Source organism: Bombina bombina, chromosome 6 (genome assembly GCF_027579735.1).
Source record: "Bombina bombina isolate aBomBom1 chromosome 6, aBomBom1.pri, whole genome shotgun sequence".
Taxonomy (NCBI): Eukaryota; Metazoa; Chordata; class Amphibia; order Anura; family Bombinatoridae; genus Bombina; species Bombina bombina.
In genome coordinates, this window is record NC_069504.1 from 1109629934 (window position 1) to 1109651025 (window position 21092).

Genomic DNA, 21092 nt, shown 5'->3' on the forward strand with positions numbered 1-21092 from the left:
GGAAAGGGTCTAACGCTCACTTTTCAGCCGCGACTTTTCCATACCGCAGATCCCCTTACGTCAATTGCGTATCCTATCTTTTCAATGGGATCTTTCTAACTCCGGTATTTAGAGCCGTGTCTGAAGTGAGCGTTAGAAATCTAACGACAAACAATCCAAAGTCCAGCACCCTTAAATGCTCAATGTACGCTGCAGGGTTCCTGCAAACCCCAAAATAGATACAAACAGAGAATGCAGCAGCATAGGTATTTTACCAATTTTATTCTGGCACAGACAAAGTCCACAACGTTTCGGGTGTTACCCCTTAATCATGTGAATACATAATGGCACTTGAATCTGTCCTTATATACCTATACACAGGTGTAATCAAACAGTAATTAACAACTTGTTAGTAAATTTACAACTTCTCAATAATGTTACACCCTCTAGTGGTTATTTCATTTTATTACAACATTAAATTTACACATTTTCATTATCCTTCAACAAATGGTATAAAAAGAACAAAGTGCACAAAAAATCACTTAAAAATAGATTAAAAATCATGGAAGGCAGATATTATCACGAGTCACATCAAACTTAAAGGAGTACTATCCATTTAACAGAATCTAGCAAATCCTAAAAAGTTTCTTAATAAAAAAGTGTCCAATCTAGATCTCTATTCATCCCTTTTGGCAGCAAAGTCCCCAACTTAAAGATCCAAAAAGCCTCTCTTTTCTTTAATAATTTTTCCCTATTACCTCCTCTCCTAGGTCTATGCACTTGTTCTATGATCTGAAACCTAAGTTGAGAAATGTTATGTTTAGCCTTAATGAAATGATGGGCAACTGGGGCCTCTAAATCCCCCCTCCTGATACTAGATTTGTGTTCATTTATTCTTTCACGGTCTTTGTGTGTCGTCTCACCCACATAAAGGAGCCCACATGGGCATTTAATCAAATAAATTATATATTCACTATTGCAAGTGCAAAAGCAATTTATGTCAAATTTTTTTCCGGTATGTGGGTGAAAAAACACAGCTCCTTTAATCATATTACTACAGCTAAAGCAACCCAGACAGGGATAACAACCCTTATTGGCCCTAGTAATATATCTGGTGCCCCCAGATTTAGCAGTGCCAACATCACTGCTAATAAGCTTTTCTCTAAGGGAGGGTGCCCGTCTGAATGCAGGCATAAAAAATTATTTAAAGGCCTTTATGTCAGGATTACACTCAAACATCCTAAGGATACTAACAACTTTATTACTATGTTTATTGTATTCGGTGACAAAAGTAATTCTGTCACCCTTATTCTTATCCTTATTGGCACTTTTGTGATGAAGGATGTTATATCTCGTCCTAACATCTACCTTATCCAAATTGGATTTAATCACTGTATCAGGATAGGCCCGTTCTCTGAATAACTGACCCATTTCCTTGAGTCTTTGGCTAGACAAATCAGGATCAGAAACGATTTTCTTAACGCGTAGGAATTGGCTATAGGGAAGAGAATTCAACAGTGCCGGTGGATGGGCACTCTCATATCGCAACAAATTATTGCGATCAATCTTTTTCTTATATATGTCAGCCTTCAAAGAATTATTTTCCCTATAGATAGAGGTATCAAGGAATTCTATACGCTCCTCACTCCAAGTTAGGGTGAATTGTATGTATCTAGAGCAGCTGTTAAGGTCATTAACAAAATTGAGCAGGGTTCCAATGTCGCCCCTCCACACCCCAAAGATGTCATCAATATAGCGCCACCAGGTGGCGCCATATTGTTGAAAGGCTAAATTTTCATAAACAAAATGTTCTTCATACATATTCATATATATGTTGTCGTAATTGGGGGCGACATTGGAACCCATGGCAGTACCCTGTTACTGAATAAAGAATTGATCTTGAAACAAAAAATAATTGCATCTGAGTACTATATCTAATAATTCCATAAGAAATTCACATTGTTGGTCAGAGTAATTACCACTGGACTTCAAAACATTACAAATTGCCCCCATTCCACTAGAGTGGGTGATGGAAGTATATAGACTTACCACATCAAGAGAATATAAGATATATTTATTATCCTCTAATTGTAGATTTTCCAATTTAACCAAAAAATCATCAGTATCTCTGACATAAGACTCTGAAGTTATGACAAAAGGTCTTAGTATCTTATCAAGATATATTGCAATATTGGAAAAGATAGAATTAGTACTGGCCACAATTGGTCTACCAGGTGGCCTTCTATCATTCTTATGGACCTTTGGTAAGGTATAAAAAATGGGTGTAATATGTTCATCTACACAAAGGTATTCCATAGTTTTATTTTCTATCAAACCATTTTTCACTGCCTTCATTCGTTATGAAATAACCACTAGAGGGTGTAACATTATTGAGAAGTTGTAAATTTACTAACAAGTTGTTAATTACTGTTTGATTACACCTGTGTATAGGTATATAAGGACAGATTCAAGTGCCATTATGTATTCACATGATTAAGGGGTAACACCCGAAACGTTGTGGACTTTGTCTGTGCCAGAATAAAATTGGTAAAATACCTATGCTGCTGCATTCTCTGTAGAAATCTAACAACAAAACTCCAGCCGCAGAAAAAAGTCAGTAGTTAAGAGCTTTCTGGGCTAACGCCGGTTCATAAAGCTCTTAACTACTGTGCTCTAAAGTACACTAACACCCATAAACTACCTATGTACCCCTAAACCGAGGTCCCCCCACATCGCCGCCACTCGATTAAAATTTTTTAACCCCTAATCTGCCGACCGCCACCTACGTTATACTTATGTACCCGTAATCTGCTGCCCCTAACACCACCGACCCCTATATTATATTTATTAACCCCTAACCTGCCCCCCACAACGTCGCCGCCAGCTACCTACAATAATTAACCCCTAATCTGCCGACCGCCACCTACGTTATACTTATGTACCCCTAATCTGCTGCCCCTAACACCGCCGACCCCTATATTATATTTATTAACCCCTAATCTGCCCCCCTCAACGTCGCCTCCACCTGCCTACACTTATTAACCCCTAATCTGCCGAGCGGACCGCACCGCTACTATAATAAAGTTATTAACCCCTAATCCGCCTCACTCCCGCCTCAATAACCCTATAATAAATAGTATTAACCCCTAATCTGCCCTCCCTAACATTGCCGACACCTAACTTCAATTTCAACCCCTAATCTGCCGACCGAATCTCGCCGCTACTGTAATAAATGGATTAACCCCTAAAGCTAAATCTAACCCTAACACCCCCCTAAGTTAAATATAATTTAAATCTAACGAAATAAATTAACTCTTATTAAATAAATTATTCCTATTTAAAGCTAAATACTTACCTGTAAAATAAATCCTAATATAGCTACAATATAAATTATAATTATATTATAGCTATTTTAGGATTTATATTTATTTTACAGGTAACTTTGTATTTATTTTAACCAGGTACAATAGCTATTAAATAGTTAAGAACTATTTAATAGCTAAAATAGTTAAAATAATTACAAATTTACCTGTAAAATAAATCCTAACCTAAGTTACAATTAAACCTAACACTACACTATCAATAAATAAATTAAATAAAATACCTACAATTACCTACAATTAAACCTAACACTGCACTATCAATAAATGAATTAAATACAATATCTACAAATAAATACAATTAAATAAACTAACTAAAGTACAAAAAATAAAAAAGAACTAAGTTACAAAAAATAATTCTTTTTTACAAACATTAGAAAAATATTACAACAATTTTAAACTAATTACACCTACTCTAAGCCCCCTAATAAAATAACAAAGTCCCCCAAAATAAAAAAATGCCCTACCCTATTCTAAATTACAAAAGTTCAAAGCTCTTTTACCTTACCAGCCCTGAACAGGGCCCTTTGCGGGGCATGCCCCAAGAAATTCAGCTCTTTTGCCTGTAAAAAAACACATACAATACCCCCCCCCCAACATTACAACCCACCACCCACATACCCCTAATCTAACCCAAACCCCCCTTAAATAAACCTAACACTAAGCCCCTGAAGATCTTCCTACCTTATCTTCACCTCACCGGGTATCCCCGATCCGTCCTGGCTCCAAAATCTTCATCCAAGCCCAAGCGGGGGCTAGACATCCATCATCCGACGGCTGAAGAAGTCCAGAAGAGGGTCCAAAGTCTTCATCCTATCCGGGAAGAAGAGTAGATCCGGACCGGCAACCATCTTCTATCTTCATCCGATGAGGACCGGCTCCATTGTGAAGACCTCCAGCGTGGACCCATCTTCTTCCGACGACGTCCAACTGAAGAATGACGGTTCCTTTAAGGGACGTCATCCAAGATGGCATCCCTCGAATTCCGATTGGCTGATAGGATTCTATCAGTCAATTGGAATTAAGGTAGGAAAATTCTGATTGGCTGATGGAATCAGCCAATAAGAATCAAGTTCAATCCGATTGGCTGATCCGATCAGCCAATCAGATTGAGCTTGCATTCTATTGGCTGATCGGAACAGCCAATAGAATGCGAGCTCAATCTGATTGGCTGATCGGATCAGCCAATCGGATTGAACTTGATTCTGATTGGCTGATTCCATCAGCCAATCAGAATTTTCCTACCTTAATTCCGATTGGCTGATCGAATCCTATCAGCCAATCGGAATTTGAGGGACGCCATCTTGGATGACGTCCCTTAAAGGAACCGTCATTCTTCAGTTGGACGTCGTCGGAAGAAGATGGGTCCGCGCTGGAGGTCTTCACGATGGAGCCGGCCCTCATCGGATGAAGATAGAAGATGTCGCTTGGAAGAAGATGGTTGCCGGTCCGGATCTACTCTTCTTCCCGGATAGGATGAAGACTTTGGACCCTCTTCTGGACTTCTTCAGCCGTCGGATGATGGATGTCTAGCCCCCGCTTGGGCTTGGATGAAGATTTTGGAGCCAGGACGGATCGGTGATACCCGGTGAGGTGAAGATAAGGTAGGAAGATCTTCAGGGGCTTAGTGTTAGGTTTATTTAAGGGGGGTTTGGGTTAGATTAGGGGTATGTGGGTGGTGGGTTGTAATGTTGGGGGGGGTATTGTTTGTGTTTTTTTACAGGCAAAAGAGCTGAATTTCTTGGGGCATGCCCCGCAAAGGGCCCTGTTCAGGGCTGGTAAGGTAAAAGAGCTTTGAACTTTTGTAATTTAGAATAGGGTAGGGCATTTTTTTATTTTGGGGGGCTTTGTTATTTTATTTGGGGGCTTAGAGTAGGTGTAATTAGTTTAAAATTGTTGTAATATTTTTCTAATGTTTGCAAATATTTTTTTATTTTTTGCAACTTAGTTCTTTTTTATTTTGTGTACTTTAGTTAGTTTATTTCATTGTATTTATTTGTAGATATTGTATTTAATTCATTTATTGATAGTGTAGTGTTAGGTTTAATTGTAGGTAATTGTAGGTATTTTATTTAATTTATTTATTGATAGTGTAGTGTTAGGTTTAATTGTAACTTAGGTTAGGATTTATTTTACAGGTAAATTTGTAATTATTTTAACTATTTTAGCTATTAAATAGTTATTAACTATTTAATAGCTATTGTACCTGGTTAAAATAAATACAAAGTTACCTGTAAAATAAATATAAATCCTAAAATAGCTATAATATAATTATAATTTATATTGTAGCTATATTAGGATTTATTTTACAGGTAAGTATTTAGCTTTAAATAGGAATAATTTATTTAATAAGAGTTAATTAATTTCGTTAGATTTAAATTATATTTAATTTAGGGGGGTGTTAGTGTTAGGGTTAGACAGCTTTAGTGGTTAATACATTTATTAGAATAGCGGTGAGCTCCAGTTGGCAGATTAGGGGTTAATGTTTGAAGTTAAGTGTCGGCGATGTTAGGGAGGGCAGATTAGGGGTTAATACTATTTATTATAGGGTTAGTGAGGCGGATTAGGGGTTAATAACTTTATTATAATAGCGGTGCGGTCCGCTCGGCAGATTAGGGGTTAATAAGTGTAGGCAGGTGGAGGCAACGTTGTGGGGGGCAGATTAGGGGTTAATAAATATAATATAGGGGTCGGCGGTGTTAGGGGCAGCAGATTAGGGGTACATAGGGATAATGTAAGTAGCGGCGGTTTACGGAGCGGCAGATTAGGGGTTAATAATAATAATAATATGCAGGGGTCAGCGATAGCGGGGGTGGCAGATTAGGGGTTAAAAAGTGTAAGGTTAGGGGTGTTTAGACTCGGGGTACATGTTAGAGTGTTAGGTGCAGACGTAGGAAGTGTTTCCCCATAGCAAACAATGGGGCTGCGTTAGGAGCTGAACGCGGCTTTTTTGCAGGTGTTAGGTTTTTTTTCAGATCAAACAGCCCCATTGTTTTCTATGGGGGAATCGTGCACGAGCACGTTTTTGAAGCTGGCCGCGTCCGTAAGCAACTCTGGTATCGAGAGTTGCAGTGGCGGTAAATATGCCTGTACGCTCCCTTTTTGGAGCCTAACGCAGCCATTCTGTGAACTCTCAATACCAGAGGTATTTAAAAGGTGCGGCCAACAAAACTCTAAATCTAGGCCTAAAACTTTACACTTATTTTATCACTTTTTAAACAACTAATGAAACTTTAAAAATACATCTACATGTTAGTCATGGACTAATCTTTTCTTTGAATGTATCATTCTATCTAGCACGTATTTAGTGTTTAATGTCCCTTTAAAGGGGCATTAAGGTCAAAATTAATTTTTCATGATAGTATTAAAAAAAATCCCAATTTACTTTTATTATAACATTTTTCCTTATCTTTTTTTTTTTCTTTTTGGTCTCTGGTTGAACCATCCTTGAAGACATACTGAGGTAGGCTCAGAAGTGTTTGCATGAGTCTTGAGCAAATTTATCTGCAGAAGTTTGTGAAGCAATGCTATATATAAGTAACCAGTAGAGGTAGCTGCAGTTATTGCAGACAGTTTTTAGAGACAGCAGGGAGCTATGCCTTCTCTTACTACTAGGGTACAAAGTTTGGATGTCTCCTACCCAAAGACAGATGCACTCTCAGTGCTTCTAGCTATACAGTACTAGCTTTGTTTATCATAGAGTTTTCCCATAGAGTGACAAAACCTACTAAGCTACTGCACTCTAAAGCTCCCCTGACATTTCTTGTGCTTGTAAAAATACTATTCATTCAACCTTATTATCCTATAGCTTATTTAGAAGGATGGGGGAGTGTTTGCCATATACTCAACTTTTAATTGCAATCTATTTTTTTAATTTAAATAAGGGGATGGGCTTACGCATATAAGGGGAGGTGCTGATCAGCACAGGAACAGAGAAACTACACACTACTCAACAGAAACCATGACCACACAGAAAACTATATGTTTTTAAAGAACTGATAGTGACACTGGTGATTTTACTTGTCTTTCATAGCACTGGCACTCATTTAATCAGGTTTACATGTCAGCTGGCAGGATGTAAATGAGTGATACTTGGTGCGTGCTTTTAGCTGATATACTTTATTTCCCATCTACTCTGTAAATGTATCTGATTTACTAATGGGCCAGGATTAATGCTTTTCAATTTATTTTTTATTTTTTTAAGATTATGACAATACCCAGAGTAATTACATTTAAAATACCTCCCCCATTTTGTGCCCTGTGAAGCGTGTATGATTTGTTTTTTTATCTCAAATACTCATGTGTCCTATCTAACCCATTCTATTGACTAGCTTACTGTTTCAAAATGACCTAGATTCACATAGAGTTTCATTTTATGAAATAAAGTAACATATATAACTATTCATTTTTGTCAGAGGGGTGGCTCACTGTTTAAGATTTTAAAAAAAAACTGCCTTTGACTTTGAGGGATCATAGATAACCAGAGAATTCAGGCTTGACATAAAACCAACAACATCTCAACAGCTATTAAATCTGTCTATTGACAGTACTCCAATGTGTGCAAACAAAACAGCCTATCTTCAGGCAACAGAGTTTTCTATTTTATTCTCATAGACCTTTGTTAATTTTTTATATTTTGCTAACTTTAGAGTCATGAATAACAAAACATACAGAAACAGCCAAAACTTCAAAGACACTTGCAGCTCACAGGGTGGAAATGTTAGCTTGTGCGGAAATGTTTGGTTTAAGTAACTTAAGTACAATGCATTGTAGCCAAGGTAATAAGATCACTTTATTTTTACACTAAATAAAACCACTTGGCTCCAAAGCATATCTCAAACCTAGAGATATCCAAAAGCACAAATTGTACATTATATTTTTACCACTAAAACTCACCAAAAAAAGCAGAACATTTATTGGACATTAGAAACTCTGTACTTCCCAAAAAAATGGTGAACCTCCTGTAATTAAATAAAAAATCCTGTGGTAAGGTGATCTCTATAATTGCTTTTGCAGGCAGCATGTTGGGAGGCACAGAGTTTACGTTTCTTATAAATAATGAGAGCTGAAACTAGGAATTTATCTATTTTATATGTTTGATCATGAACTTAATCTAATAGCTATTAAATACACAGATCCATAATTACCAAACTGTACCTACGTACCTTATTTACCAGATTTAAAGTTGCACAAGAATAGTTGGGCACAAGCGATTGTGGCTGTTTTCAGGTTTACTGCTCATATTACAAGTTGAAAGTAAACGCGATTGCTTGAGCACAATTGCGATTTACATTAGAATGATTACCACGTCATCAGAGCTCTGGAAACTGTAGAGTTACACTCAAAATAACACTAATACAATTTTGCACAAAAAAGTTATAAGGGCTCAAAGATATGGGCTCTTAGGTGTTAGAAATAAAAGGCAGACAAAGGTCTTTAACACACACATATATATATATATATATATATATATATATATATATATATATATATATATATATATATATATATATATATATATGTATATGTATATGTATGTTTATATAGATGTTTATATGTGTGTACATATGTTTTTATGAATTTATATGTGCATATATGTAATTACAGACATATATATATATATATATATATATATATACTGTATATATATATATATATATATATATACACATAAAAACAAATAAATACATATGTATACATATATAGAGATATATAGACGTGTATCAGAGCCCTTTACAGTCAAGTAGATGAAACATGTAAAAACATATTTATGTAATATTCCTATTCAATAAAATGTTATACTGTGTATTCACTGTAAATATTTCACATGCCAATGTTCTGCACATAGCAGAACATATTCTATGTATTTTTTAAATAACTCCAACTGCTTCCCTGACATGTTTTGCCGAAATTCAGCTTTCTCAAAGGGTGTTGGCGGCCCGCTCTGGCGGCTTTTTGTTGCGTCGCATCACAGGGCACACCCTTTCATGACATCATCTGTTATGTCAATCTGAGCTATATCTCAGGCATCCTTACTGGTAGATATAAAACGCTGGAGAATTACTTTGATTTATTTCTGAACCTAATTTTTGACTATCATATTGCCCACTTTTATGAAGAATTAATCGCAATTGACTTAGTTATGACAGTATTGAATAGGTAGTCAGTTTAAAGTTTAAACATGTCCTAAAGAATCTTAAATACATTTATAAAGTAGATTATGTTCCTAAACTTCTGATACTATGGAAGACTTGTAGTAATATGTATTTTAAGTGTAATGAATGTGTGACGTGATGATGAGTGAAAAATTTGTAAACTATAAAATTGACATAGGTAATTTGAATATATTATGCGACTAGATCTAACCTAGTAAGACGTGTTCATAAAATTATAATATAATATAATATACAGGTGAAACTCGAAAAATTTGAATATCGTGCAAAAGTTCATTTATTTCACTAATGCAACTTAAAAGGTGAAACTAATATATGAGATAGACTCATTACATGCAAAGAAAGATAGTTCAAGCCGTGATTTGTCATAATTGTGATGATTATGGCTTACAGCTCATGAAAACCCCAAATCCACAATCTCAGAAAATTAGAATATTGTAAAAAAGGTGCAATATTCTAGGCTCAAAGTGTCCCACTCTAATCAGCTAATTAAGCTATAACACCTGCAAATGGTTCCTGAGCCTTTAAATGGTCTCTCAGTCTGGTTCAGTAGGAATCACAATCATGGAAAAGACTGCTGACCTGACAGTTGTGCAGAAAACCATCTTTGACACCCTCCATAAGGAGGGAAAGCCTCAAAAGGTAATTGCAAGAGAAGTTATATGTTACCAAAGTGCTGTATCAAAGCACATTAATAGAAAGTTATGTTGAAGGGAAAAGTGTGGAAGAAAAAGGTGCACAAGCAGCAGGGATGACTGCAGCCTGGAGAGGATTGTCAGGAAAAGGCCATTCAAAAGTGTTGGGGACTTTCACAAGGCGTGGACTGAGGCTGGAGTCAGTGCATCAAGAGCCACCACACACAGACGGATCCTGGACATGGGCTTTAAATGTCGTATTCCTCTTGTATAGCCACTCCTGAACAACAAACAACATCAGAAGCGTCTTACCTGGGCTAAAGAAAAACAGACCTGGTCTGTTGCTCAGTGGTCCAAAGTCCTCTTTTCTGATGAGAGTAAATTTTGCATCTCATTTGGAAACCAAGGACCCAGAATATGGAGGAAGAATGGAGAGGCACACATGGCAAGACGCTTAAAGTCCAGTGTGAAGTTTCCACAGTCTGTGTTGATTTGGGGAGCCATGTCATCTGCTGGTGTTGGTCCACTGTGCTTCATTAAGTCCAGGGTCAACGCAGCCGTCTACCAAGAGATTTTGGAGCACTTCATGCTTCCTTCCGCAGACGAGCTCTATGGGGATACTGACTTCATTTTCCAGCAGGACTTCGCACCTGGCCACACTGCCAAAAGCACTAAAACCTGGTTCAATGACCGTGGGATTACTGCGCTTGATTGGCCAGCAAACTCTCCTGACCTGAACCCCATAGAGAATCTATGGGGCATTGCCAAGAGAAAGATGAGAGACATGAGACCGAACAATGCAGAAGAGCTGAAGGCTGCTATTGAAGCATCCTGGTCTTCCATAACACCTCAGCAGAGCCACAGGCTGATAGCTTCCATGCCACGCCACATTGAGGCAGTAATTGCTGCAAAAGGGGCCCAAACCAAGTACTGAGTACATACAGTATGCATGCTTAAACTTTTCAGAGGTCAGATATTGTTCTATGTACAATCCTTGTTTTATTGATTGCATGTAATATTCTAATTTTCTGAGATTGTGAATTTGGGGTTTTCATGAGTTGTAAGCCATAATCATCACAATTATGACAAATCACAGCTTGAACTATCTTGCTTTGCATGTAATGAGTCTATCTCATATATTAGTTTCACCTTTTAACTTGCATTAGTGATATAAATTAACTTTTGCACGATATTCTAATTTTTCGAGTTTCACTTGCATTTAAAGTAAAGTGTTGTGAGTTTAGGTGATGTGATGGGTGGGAATTAAATAACTAAATAGTACCTTAACATTACTCTGTGCACAAGTGATTAAAGAAAAATAAATATTAATAAAATTGCCACTGCTAAATTGAAGATTGAGTAATATACTTAAAAATTATAAAGTATACATATAATTATATTCCACATCAGCCGTGACTGTGGGTGTTATGTGAAAAAAGGATGATATCAAAAAAATGTCTGAAATTATTCTTATCATCCATTCCTGATGGTTGGACCAAATTCAGATCCATTTGCATTCGACCTGGAGTTTCCAGCTCGAATGCCCAGTTTGACATTTTGTATGCCTATACATTTTAGATCACATTGGGGCCTATTTATGATGGTGCGAGCGGACATGATACGATATTGCGGATAATGTCCACTGCACATCAATAAGTGCCAACAGCATACGCTGTCAGCATTTATCATTGCACCAGCAGTTCTTGTGAACTGCTGGTGCAATACCGTCCCCTGTAGATTCACGGCCAATCGGCCACTAGCAGTGGTGTCAATCAACCCGATCGTATTTGATTGGGTTGATTTCTGTCCGCTTCCTCAGAGCAGGTGACAGGTTATGGAGCAGCGGTCTTTAGGCCGCTGCTTCATAACTTCTGTTTCCGGTGAGCCTGAAACAGAGCTTGATAAATATGCCCCATTGTCTTGAATGGTGATGTTTATAAAAATGGTAGGCTACCAAAGTGATATTTTTGCCATCTTGCAAATCTTCGTTGGCATTTCTGATGTTTCCCAATTGTTCGGATAATCTTGTTCTGATCTTTCTTGAGGTCATCCCCACATAGAATTATTTTCATTTGCATAGTAATGAATAGATTACGCCTTCAGTGTGGCAGTTTATAAATGCATTTATATGGTGGATTTTTCCAGATCTATCCATTATTGTACTGGTTTTAGTCATGTGGCTGCAAATGTTTGCCACAAGCAAATGACCCTTTTGTGAGTATTGTTCTAGTTTTTGAGCCTTTGAAGTGACTAGAACTGATCAAATTCCTTAAATGTGATGCTCTTCTGTAACCAACCTGTATGTGTTCCTCTATAATATGTGTTAGTATAGGGTCCGATTTGAGAATATTCCAGTTGTTATGTAAAATCTTCATTACCTCCTTGGTATGTGAGTTATATGTAATGATGAGTCTTGTCTTTTCATCTGTCATTTTTACTTGTTTCTTTAAAAGCTCTGTACGGGTGGTATTTTTTGCTCTAAATTGAGCTTTCTTAATGGATCTTTTACTGTATCCTCTCTCCCTTAGTCTGTTTTCAACTTCTTTTTCTCTGGTTTTAGATTTTTTATAAGTTGAACAGTTTCTTTTCATACGCAAAAATTATCCTATGGGGAGAGCTTTGATGGTGCCGGGAGCATGTGCACTTGAGTTGTGTAGGATACTGTTAGTAGCAGTACTTTTCCTATATGTATCTCTACTTACTGATCCATCTAGGTTTTTGTTCTCTAACAGCTTACTGTCATATCATAAGGAATTGTTACACATAGCACTTCCTAACATATTTTAAAATATAGAAAGTTTAATATTTAAATTGAAAAATAAACAAAACAAATTGTGTCCCCTTCTGAAAAATGTATCAATTTAGCTTCAAGATTACATTTATTGTAAGATGAAAATTGTCTATGTCAAAAGTTAAACATGGTGTCTCATGGAAAAAAAATTCATATAAAATAAATCACAATTAAAAAAACTTTCACATGAACGTGCAAATAACTATCCGCAATTTACCACACCCTAAAAGGTCAATATCTTCTTGTATTGTGCATCTAAAGTTGGAAATATAATAAAAAATTGTTAAGGAAATATCCTGGTGTATTCAAGAGAAAAACTTATTTTTTTATACTAGATGTAAATCAAGTTGTTTTTTAATTACAATCATCTCGAATTGCATCTGTTTTTAGCTACTCTATTGGGATCATGAAAGTTAGATTTTTACTTCCATATGGTATTTACTCATCAAATACTTTGGTTCATTCCAATTTTTCAGAATATATTTCATCAATATCGGAAATATGGGTTCGGCCATTTTTTTATTTTGTCAAAAGGATCACATGGTGCAATCTCTATTTTCCTACAATGGCACCCTGAATGACAAATAATGGCTGTCGATCAACAAGCATCTGAAACCAACATGCCAAACAAAACAACCATGCAAATCTAAACTGGTATATCCACTCTCTTTTTATATTAAATCACATACCTACCAACTGCCTTCACAGCCAACCAGAAACATTACAGCTGTTAAGTTCTGTAAAGTTATGTGTTAGAACAGGTGGTAAATAAGTTTAGGTACCTAGTATCCACTATAGTAGGACCACTCAGCCTCACACCAAACCTTGGATTCACACAGATTTAACTTACAGGAATCCGGTTTTGCTCATTGAACTGAGGGTCACTACTGCAGGGTACAGAGTGAAAACGGAGCTGTCACGCAACCAGGTTACAGGATGCCTGTATTTCAACAGATAGGAGGAGTATTTATAGATAGAGTAGGTAGTTAATCAACTAATTACTTAGTGATTAAATGATATAGCTGACACATATACAAAGAAGACAGGTAGTGAAATGGAATGTAATACAAACAGATGTAGTACAAAGAGATATTGTAATAGGCCAAAATGTATTTGTTAGGAATTCAGCACTTCAGGGAATATCATATGTAGTTAGATTGATATTTTGGATTATGTTATCAGATATAGTTTATGCAAGGATAAGATAGTAACAACGACAAGTCACTTAGTTAGGTTCAAGGTGGTCACAGCAAATGATGTTAATCAAGCAGCAGTTCAAACAGAGTAGGCAATGTAACAGGCAGTTGAAGTTAATCCTGCATTTTAGTGATAGTAACAGTCATTGAATACAGTGCTTAGGTAGTTTGCTTACTTGAGAGACATAATGATATCCAAATAGAGTAATAAAATATACAGACCAATTCCTGATGGTTATTTGGAAGGCTAAGTCAGAGCCAGATGAAAACCTTACGGTATCCTGAATGCTTGTTTGTAGAAAGGACACAGCGCGGTACACGCGCTGCAGAGACGCTGAGATGCCGGGTGTGACGTCACAGCCACCCGGTGTAACAGTTAGGGAATTGAAAGCAGCTCCTTTGGTTCCTAAGAAACTGCAAGTAATAGAATAGGCACACCGGCACACAGCAATGAAGGATTAATGTAGGCTGCAAAGATTCAAAGCAACAAGTAAGAAATCCCCACAGATTGAGGAAAGGGCTAGGTGTCTTCAGAGAGGAGTCACATAAAGTAGCTGATTCAAATTACCAAGCGAGGAGCATAGAGAGGAGGGGCCTTAAATAGGAAAAGAGGATTCAGAATTAAAGGGACAGGATTGTAATAGTGAATACCCTGACAGGACACCCCCCTCAAGGAGCCGCTCAGCGGATCAAGGACCTGGACGGTGTGGATTCCTCCTATGGAACAAGGAAACCAAGCGTGGAGCCATAACATTAGTAGCAGGCTCCCAAGAGTCTTCTTCAGGTCCATAACCCTTCCAACTGACCAAATACTGAAGGTGGTTTCGAAAGTATCGAGAATCTTGAATAGAATCAATCTCGTACTCCTTCTCATCTGTCACATGAGTTAAAGAAGTCTCCATCGAAGATGTAGCCCTGATAGAAGCATAGGGTTTAAGGAGTGAGACATGAAATGTTGGATGAATTCTCATGGAAGAAGGTAGTTGAAGAGTGACTGCATTCACATTAACAACATTCTTAATTTCAAAGGGACCCAAATAAAGTGAAGCGAGCTTTTTGGAAGGAACTTGTAATCTTATATTCTTCGTGCTTAACCAAACTTTATCTCCCACCTTATATTCAGGAGGTTTAGAACGTCGTAGATCGTAGTAATGTTTTTGAGCTTTTTGAGCATCGAGTAGTAGTTGTTTAACAGTGGCGAAACCTTTCACTAAGGTATTGATTTTATCATTAACAACGGGTATAGGAGAATTTTTTGGAGTCTGAATGTCATAAGAAGGATGAAAACCGTAGTTAAGGAAAAATGGAGACATTTTAGTGGAGGAGTTGAGCATGTTATTATGAGCAAATTCAGCAGTGGAAAGGAGAGAATGCCAGTTATCTTGTTCTAGAGAACAGTAACAACGGAGATACTGTTCCAGGGCTTGATTTGTTCTCTCAGTCTGCCCATTGGTTTGTGGATGAAAAGCTGTACTTAACCTCCTAGAGATGTTGAGGGATTTACAAAGATGTTCCCAAAATCTAGAGGTAAACTGAGAACCTCTGTCACTAGTAATGGAATTTGGTAGACCATGTAATTTGACAATATGATCTATGAAAAGAGTAGCTGTTTCTTGAGCTGTGGGTAGACCTCTATGTGGCAGGAAATGGGCCATTTTAGAAAAAAGATCAACAATGACCATGATAGTGTTGAAGTTAGCAGAAGGTGGCAGATCGACAATAAAGTCCATGGCAATATCTGCCCAAGGTCTTTCAGGTATTGGAAGAGATAGAAGGTATCCGTAGGGACGTGTATGTTGATGTTTTTTAGTAGTGCAAAGAAAACATGTTTTGATGTATTGCTTGATTGTATCAGACATTTTGGGCCACCAATAATTCCTTGAGAGGATATGAAGAGTCCTATGTACGCCAGGATGACCTGCTAAAGAGGAATCATGAGCTGCTGCTAAAAGTTGATTCCTGAGATCCTTGGGTACATATAGCTGATCATGATGATAGAACAGTTCATCAGAATGTTTATTTAAATTGAGGTGTGTTATTAATGAATCCTCCTTCTGTTGCAGCTTTAGGGTCTCCAAGAAATCGTTTGTTAAACAAATGATTCTGTCCGCAGGTATCACTGAGGCAGGTGTCAAATGATCTTGTGGCTTAGGAGGTATACGAGAGAGGGTATCTGCCTTAAGATTCTTAGAACCTGGACGATAGGTGATCACATAATCAAAACGTGAAAAGAAAAGGCTCCAGCGGACTTGACGAGAAGTCAGGGTCTTGTTTGACTTTAAATACTCTAAATTACGATGGTCTGTGTAAATAGTAATTGGAAATTTTGTACCTTCCAAGATATGCCTCCAGAATTCCAATGCGGATTTGATGGCAAGCAATTCCTTATCACCAATACCATAGTTTATCTCAGCTGAGCTCATGACACGAGAGTAGAATGCAACAGGATGTAATGGCTTTTCTTGAGAGGCCCTCTGGGATAGAACAGCCCCTATTGCAAATTCAGAAGCATCAACCTCAAGCGTAAAATGACAACTGGGATCTGGGAATTGCAAAATAGGGGCTGAAGTAAATTTATTCTTGAGGGTAGTGAAAGAGTCCTGAGCTTTACTATCCCATGAAAACCTGATATGTTTCTTAGTTAAAGTTGTTAATGGTTTGACAATATGTGAGAAATCTTTAATGAATTTTCTATAAAAATTCGCAAAACCAAGAAACCTCTGGACATCTTTTTTACATGAGGGTACTGGCCATTTGAGTATAGCTTCTACTTTACTGGTCTCCATAGTAATCCCAGTAGGAGAGATACAGTAACCCAGAAATGAAATAGAGTTAGTATTAAATATACATTTCTCTAGTTTAGCGTAGAGATGATGTTGTCTTAAACGAGATAGAACTAATTTTACATGTTTTAAATGATTTTCAAAAGTGTCTGAATAGACAAGAATGTCATCTAGATAGATAACAATACATACATCCAGAAGGTCGTGAAAAACATCATTTATGAAGCACTGGAAAGTGGCTGGGGCGTTGCAGAGCCCAAACGGCATTACTGTGTATTCGTAAAGTCCGTATCGTGTACGGAAAGCCGTTAACCACTCATCCCCTGCTCTCATCCTGATTAAATTGTATGCACCCCTAAGATCGAGCTTGGTGTAGATGGTGGCACCCTGAAGGCGCTCAATTAGTTCAGGAATGAGAGGCAGGGGATATCTGTTTTTCTTAGTACATTTATTCAGTTGTCTGTAATCTATAATGGGGCGTAAACTGCCATCTTTATTTTTCACAAAAAACATAGCAGCACCTGCAGAGGAAGTGGATGGACGTATAAACCCTTTTTTCAAGTTTTCGTCTAGATATTCCTTAAGGTGTGCTAGTTCAGGTTGGGACAAAGGATATATATGACCATATGGAATGGTGCAGTTAGGAATGAGATCAATAGGGCAGTCATACCTCCTATGTGGTGGAAGTGTGGCTGCCTCAACCTTATCAAAAACATCAGCATATTCTTTGTAGCAATCTGGTAATGTCTCTACATTAATATGACAAAGTGTATGAGAATCAGTGCAGAATTGCTTGCAGTACTGAGAATCAAAAACTACAGTAGAGTCTGTCCAAGAAATAGTGGGGTTATGCATAGACAACCACTGAATACCGAGTATCATAGGGTAGACAGAACTTGGTAAAACATCAAAAGATATTAACTCAGTATGCCCTGAGTCTGAGGTAACCTTAAGTGGAACTGTATGGTGTGAAATAGGACCAGAACTAAAAAATGATCCATCAACCAAACGGATGGCTAGTGCAACACTCTTTTTTATTAGTGGTATTTTGTGCTTATCAACAAAAACTAAATCTATGAAATTCCCAGATGCTCCAGAGTCAATTACGGCCTGTACGTCTATCTTCTGCTGATCCCACTGCAACGAGAGAGGGATTGATAAATGAAGCAAATTATTATTAACCATATTAACATTGTGCTTAAATCTCACTCTCTTACCCTTCTTTTGACGAAGGAGAGATGGGCAATCCCTTACGCCATGATCCTTTTCGGCACAATAGAGGCACAAATTAAGCAGTTTGCGTCTGGCTTTCTCTTCAGGCTTTAGAGGGCCTCTAATCACAGCAACATCCATGGGTTCATCAACATTCTTGGTAGCATGGGTAGGAAGATTTATATGATAGGGAGTGTATTTCTTAGGAGTGATGTCAGTTGTGGATTTTTCATATTTCCTTTCCCTGAGTCTCCGGTCAATACCAATACATAAAGTCATGAGATCCTCAAGAACATCTGGAATGATACCTCTAGCAAGTTCATCTTTTAATGAGTCACTGAGGCCCAAGCGAAATTGATTTTTCAGAGCTGGGTTGTTCCATAAAGTGTCAGGAGCCCATCTTTTAAAGTCTGTTATGTATTCCTCTACCATCCTTTTCCCTTGGCGTAAGGATCTCAAAGCTGTTTCAGCAGTATTCTGCTTGTTATGATCCTCATATAAAAGGGACATCGCAGAAAAAAAAGAATCAAGAGAATTTAATATGGGATCATCAGTCTCATAGAAAGTGTTGGCCCAAGATTTAGCTTCTCCACGCAAAAAAGAAATCACAGTCAAAACTTTAATTCTGTCAGTAGGATAAGACCTAGGTTTCAAAGTGAACATAAGAATGCAAGAATTTCTAAAGTCTCTGAACATGGACCTGTCCCCAGAGAATTTCTCTGGAGGACTTACAACAGGCTCCGGTGTAATCTCAGAAGTAGAAGGTTTAGTTGTCATATGCTCATTAATAAATTTTCTAATATTCTGGTTCTCAATTTGTATCTCTCTTAAACCCTGTAACATACTATCCATACTTTGTGCTAGAGAACCCACTCTATTGGAAAGCTCACTCAACTCCATGATAGTGGATAGAGGTACTTTTATTTTTGGCTTGGTAATATGTTAAGTTCTGTAAAGTTATGTGTTAGAACAGGTGGTAAATAAGTTTAGGTACCTAGTATCCACTATAGTAGGACCACTCAGCCTCACACCAAACCTTGGATTCACACAGATTTAACTTACAGGAATCCGGTTTTGCTCATTGAACTGAGGGTCACTACTGCAGGGTACAGAGTGAAAACGGAGCTGTCACGCAACCAGGTTACAGGATGCCTGTATTTCAACAGATAGGAGGAGTATTTATAGATAGAGTAGGTAGTTAATCAACTAATTACTTAGTGATTAAATGATATAGCTGACACATATACAAAGAAGACAGGTAGTGAAATGGAATGTAATACAAACAGATGTAGTACAAAGAGATATTGTAATAGGCCAAAATGTATTTGTTAGGAATTCAGCACTTCAGGGAATATCATATGTAGTTAGATTGATATTTTGGATTATGTTATCAGATATAGTTTATGCAAGGATAAGATAGTAACAACGATAAGTCACTTAGTTAGGTTCAAGGTGGTCACAGCAAATGATGTTAATCAAGCAGCAGTTCAAACAGAGTAGGCAATGTAACAGGCAGTTGAAGTTAATCCTGCATTTTAGTGATAGTAACAGTCATTGAATACAGTGCTTAGGTAGTTTGCTTACTTGAGAGACATAATGATATCCAAATAGAGTAATAAAATATACAGACCAATTCCTGATGGTTATTTGGAAGGCTAAGTCAGAGCCAGATGAAAACCTTACGGTATCCTGAATGCTTGTTTGTAGAAAGGACACAGCGCGGTACACGGGCTGCAGAGACGCTGAGATGCCGGGTGTGACGTCACAGCCACCCGGTGTAACAGTTAGGGAATTGAAAGCAGCTCCTTTGGTTCCTAAGAAACTGCAAGTAATAGAATAGGCACACCGGCACACAGCAATGAAGGATTAATGTAGGCTGCAAAGATTCAAAGCAACAAGTAAGAAATCCCCACAGATTGAGGAAAGGGCTAGGTGTCTTCAGAGAGGAGTCACATAAAGTAACTGATTCAAATTACCAAGCGAGGAGCATAGAGAGGAGGGGCCTTAAATAGGAAAAGAGGATTCAGAATTAAAGGGACAGGATTGTAATAGTGAATACCCTGACAACAGCACGCAACATGGTCCCTATCAGTAAGTTACTTTTTTAATGGGTTAATGAGGTTAAAGAGACATAAACATTGGTGTATATTGTCCCTTTAATTGAGCTTATGGGGCATATTTATAAAAGTGCTAGTGGACATGATACGATGTAGCGTATCAGGTCCGCTGCACATCGATAAATTGTTATTATTGCACAAGCAGTTCTTGTGAACTGCTTGTGCAATACCGCCCCCTGCAGATTTGTGGCTTATCGGCCTCTAGCAGGAGGTGTCAATCAACTGGATTGTATTCAATCGTGTTGATTTCTGTGCGCCGTCTCAGAGCAGGCGGACAAATTACCTATGGGCCAAATTATCAAGCTCTTAATTGATGCTTGATGCCTCTTGTTTCCAGCGAGCCTTCAGGACCACTGCTCCATAACCTGTCCGCTTGCTCGTAACCCAATTGATACGATCAGGTTGATTCACACCCCCTGCTAGCGACCGATTGGCTGCAAATCTGCAGGGGGCGGTATTGCACAAGCAGTTCTGGTGAACTGCTTGTGCAATGATAAATGCCGTCTGCATTTATCGATGTGCAGCGGTGTCAGGGTTTTTTACCTGTTTTGTTTGCCATGTGCTGCTGGCAGCCATTTTACTCACCTCTCTTCCTGAGTATGGTGCATTGTGGGGGATGCTGCTCATTTCCTGCACTTCCTTTTATAGCCAGACTGGTGTGCCTCATCCATGTGAGACAGGATGCAGTCTCAGAATTGTGATGTCATCACTTAGTAGTTAAAGGGCCTCTGTTCAGTATGCTTTGCCTTTGCGTTGTCTCAGACCTGTTTGTGAGAGTTCCTGTGTATTACCCGGCTGCCTGACGTCCTTCCTGGTTCCTGATCCC